An 8100-nucleotide genomic window follows, 5' to 3' on the forward strand; every position below is an offset into this window, starting at 1 on the left:
CGTGCGCAAAGACCATCCGATGCGCAGCGCTTCGCTTCTGCTTCCCGACCAAAATTCGATCGATCGGGCCATTGATTGGGCCAGGTCTTATGTCAAACCTCATCTACACCTCGAGAGGTTTCCATAGACACTAAGAACACCAAAATCCATCAAGCGGTTTGCCCAATTTTTGTCCGGAAAGTTTTAGCCCATTTCAATTTTTGGGCTAGATTTTTCTCAAACTGTGGACCCCATGAGAAAATCGAGAGTACCGGAGTGCTCCACTCTTTGAGAGCTTCGCAGCAGTATAAATTTCAAAATTTTTTGACACTGTTTTTCAGTGGGTTCCACGAAACTTCGTAGTATTTTTCCCAGCATTAAATGAGCTTAGAAAATTTCGCAAAAATTATGTACTAACCCTCGTATTGTGGGCTTCATGTAGGTATCTTCAATTCGCGGAAATTCAACGGTTGCCCGGGTCTGTAAATTTTGGGCCAGACAGACCGACTATCGAAAAAGTCTTAAAATTGGACCGAGATTTTGGCTACCCCACCATTGTCAAAAGTCCTGAGCACGTTCCCGGGGTCAAAATCGGCATAGGTAAACCCGAACCTTGCTTTTTCTTATTTATCTAGTGCTTAAATTGGATTAAAAATTCATAAAATATTCGTGGTGGTTTGGAAAATTATAATTCCTTTTGCATTAGCTTAGTAATATTGCTAAAGACCGCGGGACAAAGTTTTAGAATTTTCAGAGCTCATTTGGATAGTTTTTGCAAAAGTGTTAATTATAAGGACTAAACTGTAATTTTTCATATTGTGATTGTTGATTGTTTGGATGGGCCCAGGAGGGGCTATGTGATATGATTGAGTTGGGGATGTATGACTTGTGGTTATAGAAGTGTGTTTTGAACACTTTTTCAGGTTGAGTAGGTCCTAGGTATAGGGAAGACTCTGCCGGATTTTCGACACGACTTAGAATATCTTTGATCTTTTCTTAGTTTGTATTGAGTCAAATATATTAAATAATTGAAATAAAATTGTCAGGTGAGCAAGGACAGCCTCCCTCCTCCGCCCAGCCGCCATAGTGACTTCAGTTGAGTCAATATTATTATATGTTCAAGCATGCCCATGCATCACTTATAAAAATGTATCTATGTAGTTAAACACTAGGCACATTTTATATTGCATTCATAATTGTTAAAGTGCCATGGATGTTGTTGTGGTAATTTGGAGCAGTGTGCGTGCGTTGGCGTGCGTGTGGTATGGTGTTGGATATGGACAGGACGGGTAGACACGGCTTGAGATCTTCGCTGGGACCCGGTCCTTCAGGGTAGACACGGCTTGAGTTCTTCGCTGGGACCCCGTATTTGGTTTATTAAGCGAAAGTCCGGCTTGAGTTCTTCGCTGGCAGAGGTTGGATTAAGAGGGCTGTATAGGGGATCAGCTCCCATATATGTATTGTTTGACATTATCGGGTGTGTGAGTGCTCCAAATTACCTTTTTATTGTTATGATATGAAAATTATGACGATGTTGCATTTCACTTCACAGGGTGCATTAGCTTTAGATAGCTATAGAGATTATGGTTAAAATTGATATTTTACTCTCTGAGTTGAACGCTCACTCCTGTTCATCTATTTTATTAAGGATACAGGAGGTTTATTTTTGAGTTTTAACCTGTTTCCTCCCTCGCAGGTTGCCTATTTATGTTATGATGTATAATTTTTATTTACTCCTAGAATTTCGCATGTGTTAGAAATATTTATTTGATTTGCATCTGTAATATAATTGTCATGTTGGACCTGTAGACTTATTAAATGCATGTATGATTGGATTGGATGAGGGAGCTGAGCTCCCATTTATTTTTATGGCATCATGATTATGTGAAGGGTGAGCTGAGCTCCCCAGTTGATTATATATTGTGTTTACAGGTCGGGCGAGTCAAAAACTCCCCGTTAAATGGTTCATGTTATGGCCGGACCCTGTCCGGTTGACTTCTTAAAATTGGGCCCAAATGGGCCTTAAGATTGGATTAAGGAATAGTTAGGCTTACTACGGGCCTCGGGGGCTTTAGGCTGGCCCAGGTCCTAGTGCCAGTTTGGCTCATAGGTTGGGTCGTGACAAATGTGGTATCAGAGCTTAGGCTCCAGATTCATAGGGAATATGGTCTAAAGTGTTGGAAAGAGTCTAATAAGAGTCGCATGCGGAAAATAGGGTCCACATTCGTCCTTGCATTGTCATCTTTGCTTCTAGTTTTTGCTTTATATAATTGTGTGAAATATGAGTTTATAGAGCTGTGTAATATACAGTTTTGAATTTTGTGGGCTAATACTGCTGAATTTCAGGAAAATGTACCAGAACCAGATGTGCCCAACGAAGTGTCAGCACAGGATGAGGCGCCTGCCCCGAGGAGGTGGGGTAGGAGGCCTAGAGCTGCTCAAGTAGAGGAGCAGCCACCACCATTTCAGGAACAGTCTTTTGTGGCCCCGGGTCCCATGGACCCAATGGCAGCTACTTTAGCTGGTTTGCAGAGAACCATCGATATGATGGCACAGTATATGATTCACCCCCCACAGTAACAACAGTCTACCACACCAAGAGAGGAACCTTACAAACAAATAATAAATTTCAAGAAGTTAGTGCCTGGTACTTATGATGTGTCAGATAATGCTTATCGATTTTTGAATTCCTGTAGACAGGCAAGAACAAAGTTGCAGTTGACTGATAGGAGACTTATAGAGTGTGTGTAGTATGTCATGGGGCCTATGCCTAGACAATGGATGAATGACTACATATTACCTCGGATGGAGGGTTTGTCATGGACCCAGTTTGTGGAACTGTTTATCAACAGGTTTGTGCCAGAAAGTTTCAGAGATCAAAAGCAGTGGGCCTTTGAGGCCTTAAGGCAGGATGGCAGATCTGTAGATGAATATGCTACAGAATTTCTGGAACTGAGCAGGTATGCCCCTACAGCAGTGGCTACAGAAACTATGAAGGTGAAGAGGTTCCTAAAGGGGCTGGACTTGAGGTATGCAAACCTGGCCATGTATGGTAGTTGATCGAGCCAGACAGATAGAGATTAGTTATACTGGAGATGACAGTGGAAGGGCAAAGAAAAATAAAGCAGAGGGTTCTTCAGGTGTCCCCCACATGGGCACTACGCATAGCGGAGGCCAAAGTCATTACAGAGAAGAAATAGGAACAAGAAGAGTGATTTTAGACACAAGTCTCGAGGACTCAGACCAGGGTACGGATCCAGCAATGGTCATAGTTCCGGATATAGCAGTTCTGGGTCTGGTTCAGGATCCTCTTTGGCACCCTGCATACAGCGTGGAAGAGAACATTCAGGACCTTATTTGATGGGTTTAGGAGTATGTTTCAAGTGTGGCCAACAAGGTCACTTTGCTAGGAAATGCCTCGTGTTCAGCGAGCTGCAGATGGGGTCATAGGGTTCTATTGCAAATGTTCCTCGATAGTTGTATCCTGGTGCTTCCAGCAAGGCAGCGATCGATTCGATGTGGTGAGGACAAGGAGGACGTGGATTTGGAGGCAGGTCAGGAGGTAGAAGTCAATATCAGGGTTCTGCAACGCAAGGTAGGGGTTAAGGTCAGGTTTTCACCTTGACCCACCAGGATGCTCAGGCTTACAATGCAGTTGTGGCAGGTATTCTTCTAGTTTGTTCCTATGAGGCTCATGTTTTGATAGATCCGGGTGCTACGCACTCATTTGTCTCCCCTGTTTTTGCCATGAGATTGGGTAGGAACCCTACAACTTTAGAATGCCCTTTGTCTGTAGCTACCCCACTTAGTGACAACATAGATGTAGATATGGTTTTTCCGGGTAGCCCAGTGGTAATAGATGGAAGAGTCCTCCCCACAGATTTGGTTCCTTTACAGGTAATGGATTTTGACATGATCTTGGGGATGGATTGGTTGGTAACTCATTATGCCACTTTAGACTGCAGGAACAAAAAGGTGTATTTCCACATACTTGGTGTGGAAGAGTTTAGCTTTGATGGTGACAGGAGCATGGCTCCATATAATTTGGTGTCAGCAATTAGTGCTACAAAAATGTTGAGGCATGGATGTCAAGGGTATTTCGCATTGGTGAGAGATACATCTGCAGAAGGTGTCAACATGGAGAATGTGCCTATTGTCAGAGAATTTATGGATGTCTTCCCTGAGGAGCTTCCAGGGTTACCACCAGGAAGGGAAATAGAGTTCTACATTGATGTTGTGCCTGGTACAAACCCCATATCAATGCCACCTTACAGGATGGCACCAGCAGAGTTGAAAGAGTTAAAGGAGCAGCTGTAGGAACTTTTGGACAAGGGTTTCATACGTTCCAGCACTTCACCCTGAGGCGCTTCTGTTCTATTTGTGAGAAAGAAAGATGGGTCCTTAAGGTTGTGCATTGATTATAGACAACTGAATAAGGTGATTGTGAAGAACAAATACCACTTCCTCGAATCGACGATCTATTTGATCAGCTCCAAGGGGTTAGATTATTTTCCAAAATAGACCTACGATCAGGCTACCATCAGTTGAGAATTAGGAATGAGGATGTACCAAAGACAGCGTTTAGGACTACATATGGTCATTATGAGTTCCTGGTGATGTCGTTTGGACTCACTAATACACTAGCGGCCTTCATGGACTTGATGAACAGGGTGTTCAGGCCGTTCCTAGACTAGTTTGTCATCTTGTTCATAGATGACATTTTGGTATACTCTTAGACTGAGGAAGAACATGTGTGGTATTTGAGGATGGTGTTGCAGGCTTTGAGGGAGCACCAGCTATATGCCAAATTTTCAAAGTGTGAATTTTGGCTAGAAAGCATCTTATTCTTGGGACACGTGGTTTCTAGTGAAGGTATTCAAGTGGATCCCAAGAAAATTGAGGCTGTAACTGATTGGCTTAGGCCTACGATAGTCACTGAGGTGTGAAGTTTTCTGGGCCTAGCGGGCTACTATAGGCGTTTTGTACATGATTTTTCTAGGATAGCAACTCTCCTAACTAAGTTAACTCGGAAGAATGTTCCATTCATTTGGACAGATGATTGTGAGGAGAGTCTAACCACTGCCCCTGTGTTGACATTACAGATGAGTGGGGAAGGATAAACTATGTACTGTGATGCCTTCAGAGTTGGCTTAGGGTGTATTTTGATGCAGAATGTAAAAGTAGTGACTTATGCTTCAAGGCAGCTAAAGAGGTATGAGCAGAACTACCCCACCCATGATTTGGAAATGGCGGCTGTAGTCTTTGCACTAAAGATCTAGAGACACTACCTGCATGGTGAAGTGTGCGAGATATACATCGACCACAAGAGTTTGAAGTACATCTTCCAGCAGAGGGACTTAAATTTGAGACAGAGGAGATGGATGAAGCTTCTGAAGGACTATGATTGTACCATCCAGTACCATCCTGAAAAGGCCAATGTAGTAGCATATGCACTGAGCAGGAAATCTTCTGGCAACTTAGTGCACATATCAGCAGAGAGGAGACCGTTGATTCAGGAAGTACATGAGTTGATGGATCAAGGTCTGATCTTGGATATTTCAGATGAGGGGATATTGTTGGCCCATTTTTCAGTGAGACCAGACCTGTGAGATAGAGTCAGAGTTTCCTAGCACAGAGACCAACAATTGATGAAGATCATAGAAAGAGTACAACAGGGTGAAGGTTGTGAGTTTGGATTTGCCAATGATGGCGTCCTTATGCAAGGTTCCAGGATATGTGTGCCCAACATGGACAACCTCAGAAATGAGATCATGCAAGAGGCACACTATACACCCTACAGTATCCACCCAGGCTCCACCAAGATGTACCATGATGTGAAAGATAGCTATTGGTGGAATGGCATGAAGAGAGACATAGCAGACTTTGTGTCCAAGTGCTTGACTTGTCAGAAGGTGAAGTTTGAACACCAGAGGCCATCAGAAAAGCTACAAGAGCTCCCTATCCCAGAATGGAAATGGGAAATGATTACTATGGATTTTGTGACTGGGTTGCCTCGTACCACGCGGGGATATGATTTGATATGGGTAATTGTAGACCGTCTGACTAAATTAACTCATTTCTTGCTAGTGAAGACCACATATTCAATTGCACAGTACGCCCGGCTCTATGTTTGAGAAATAGTAAGATTGCATGGAGTTCCTGCTTCCATAATATCTGACAGAGGGCCCCAGTTCACTTCTAGGTTTTGGAGAAAACTGCAAGAAGCACTTAGCACACAGTTAAACTTCAATATCGCCTTCCACTCTCAGACAGATGGGCAGTCCGAAAGGACAATTCAGACTTTGGAAGATATGCTTCGTATGTGTGTCTTAGATTTTGGAGGTCAGTGGGATGATCAGCTACCCTTGGTGGAGTTTGCTTATAACAACAGTTATCATTCCAGCATAGGGATGGCACCCTATGAGGCACTATATGGCAGAAAGTGTAGGTCTCCTCTGTGTTGGACAGAAATGGGAGAAGCGAAGGTGCATGATGTAGATCTAGTATAGTACACTTCAGAGATGGTTCCTTTAATCAGGGAACGATTGAAAATAGCTTTCAGTAGACAGAAGAGTTATGCAGATCCCAGATGGAAGGATGTAGAGTTTGCAGTAGGCAATTATGTATTTCTGAAGGTTTCTCCGATGAAAGGAGTCATGAGATTTGGGAAGAAGGGCAAGTTAGCACCATAGTATATTAGACCTTTTGAGGTTACGAATAGAGTTGGGGCAGTTGCCCATCGGTTGGAGTTACCGCCCAACCTTTCTCATGTTCATCCTGTATTCACATTTCCATACTCAGAAAATACATACCTGATCCTTCTCATGTGCTATAGCCGGATGTAGTAGAGCTAAAAGAAGATTTGATGTTTGAGGAGTAACCTGTAGCCATAGTGGACTACCAAGTGAGGCAGCTAAGATCAAAACAGATCCCTATGGTTAAGGTTTTGTGGAGGAGTCAGTCAGTGGAAGAATGTACCTGGGAGTCAGAGCGGGACATGAGTAGAAAGTACCCTTACTTGTTCAATGTGTAATTCTGTACTTTATTCTGCCTGGTGTAAAATTTGAAGACGAATTTTCTGTAAGGGGGGGAGAATGTAACACCCCTAATTTTTAAATTTATTATTTAATGGGTAAATGTTAATATTTTATTTTATTTAAATTTTGAGAAATTATTTAAGGTTTTTTGGATTTTAGAAATCGGGTTCGATTTTCTAAAAATATAAACCTTGATGATTTTTAAAAATTAATTTAAAGACCACGTGGGAAAACTAAAAATATATTTGGATTTTACGAATTTTTCTGAGTTTTCTAAAATTTTTTCGAAATTTTTGGACCTCGTTTTTGGTCCCAAGACAGAGTAAAAATTTAATTTCGAGTATCTTGAATCAAACTGACTGAATCAAACCGGATCAGATCGGACTGGTCGAATCTGACCGGCCTCTTTCTTCCTGTTCTTTCTTCCCCGCGTGTGTCCCATCTCTCTTCCTCTCTCTCCCGTTTTCTCTCTCCTTCCTCCTCCCCACGCCGGCCAGCTGCCACCCAGCCCTCCTCCCCTCACCGGCGCGCCGCCTCACCCTTCCCTCCTCACCGGTAGCCGCCTAGAACGCTGGGAATGCGCGCGCGAAGACCACCCGATGCGCAGCGCGTCGCTTCGGCTTCCTGACCAAAATCCGATCGATTCGGCCACCGATTGGGTCGGGTCTTGTGTCAAACCTCATCTACACCTCGAGAGCTTTCTATAGACACCAAGAACACCAAAATCCATTGAGCAGTTTGCCTAATTTTTGTCTGGAAAGTTTTAGCCCATTTCAATTTTTGGGCTAGATTTCTCGCAAACCGTGAACCCCATGAGAAAACCGAGATTACCAGAGTGCTCCACTCGTCGAGAGCTTCGCGACAATATAAATTTTGAAATTTTCCGACACCGTTTTTCGGTGGGTCCCATGAAACTTCGTAGTATTTTTTCGAGCATTAAATGAGCTTAGAAAATTTCGCAAAAATTATGTACTAACCCCCGTGTTGTGGGCTTCGTGTAGGTACCTTCAATTTGTGAAAATTCAATGGTTGCCCTGGTCTATAAATTTCGGGCCAGATAGATCGGCTACCGAACAAGTCTTGA

The sequence above is a fragment of the Hevea brasiliensis genome, chromosome 17 (genome assembly GCF_030052815.1).
Source record: "Hevea brasiliensis isolate MT/VB/25A 57/8 chromosome 17, ASM3005281v1, whole genome shotgun sequence".
In the NCBI taxonomy this organism is placed as follows: domain Eukaryota; kingdom Viridiplantae; phylum Streptophyta; class Magnoliopsida; order Malpighiales; family Euphorbiaceae; genus Hevea; species Hevea brasiliensis.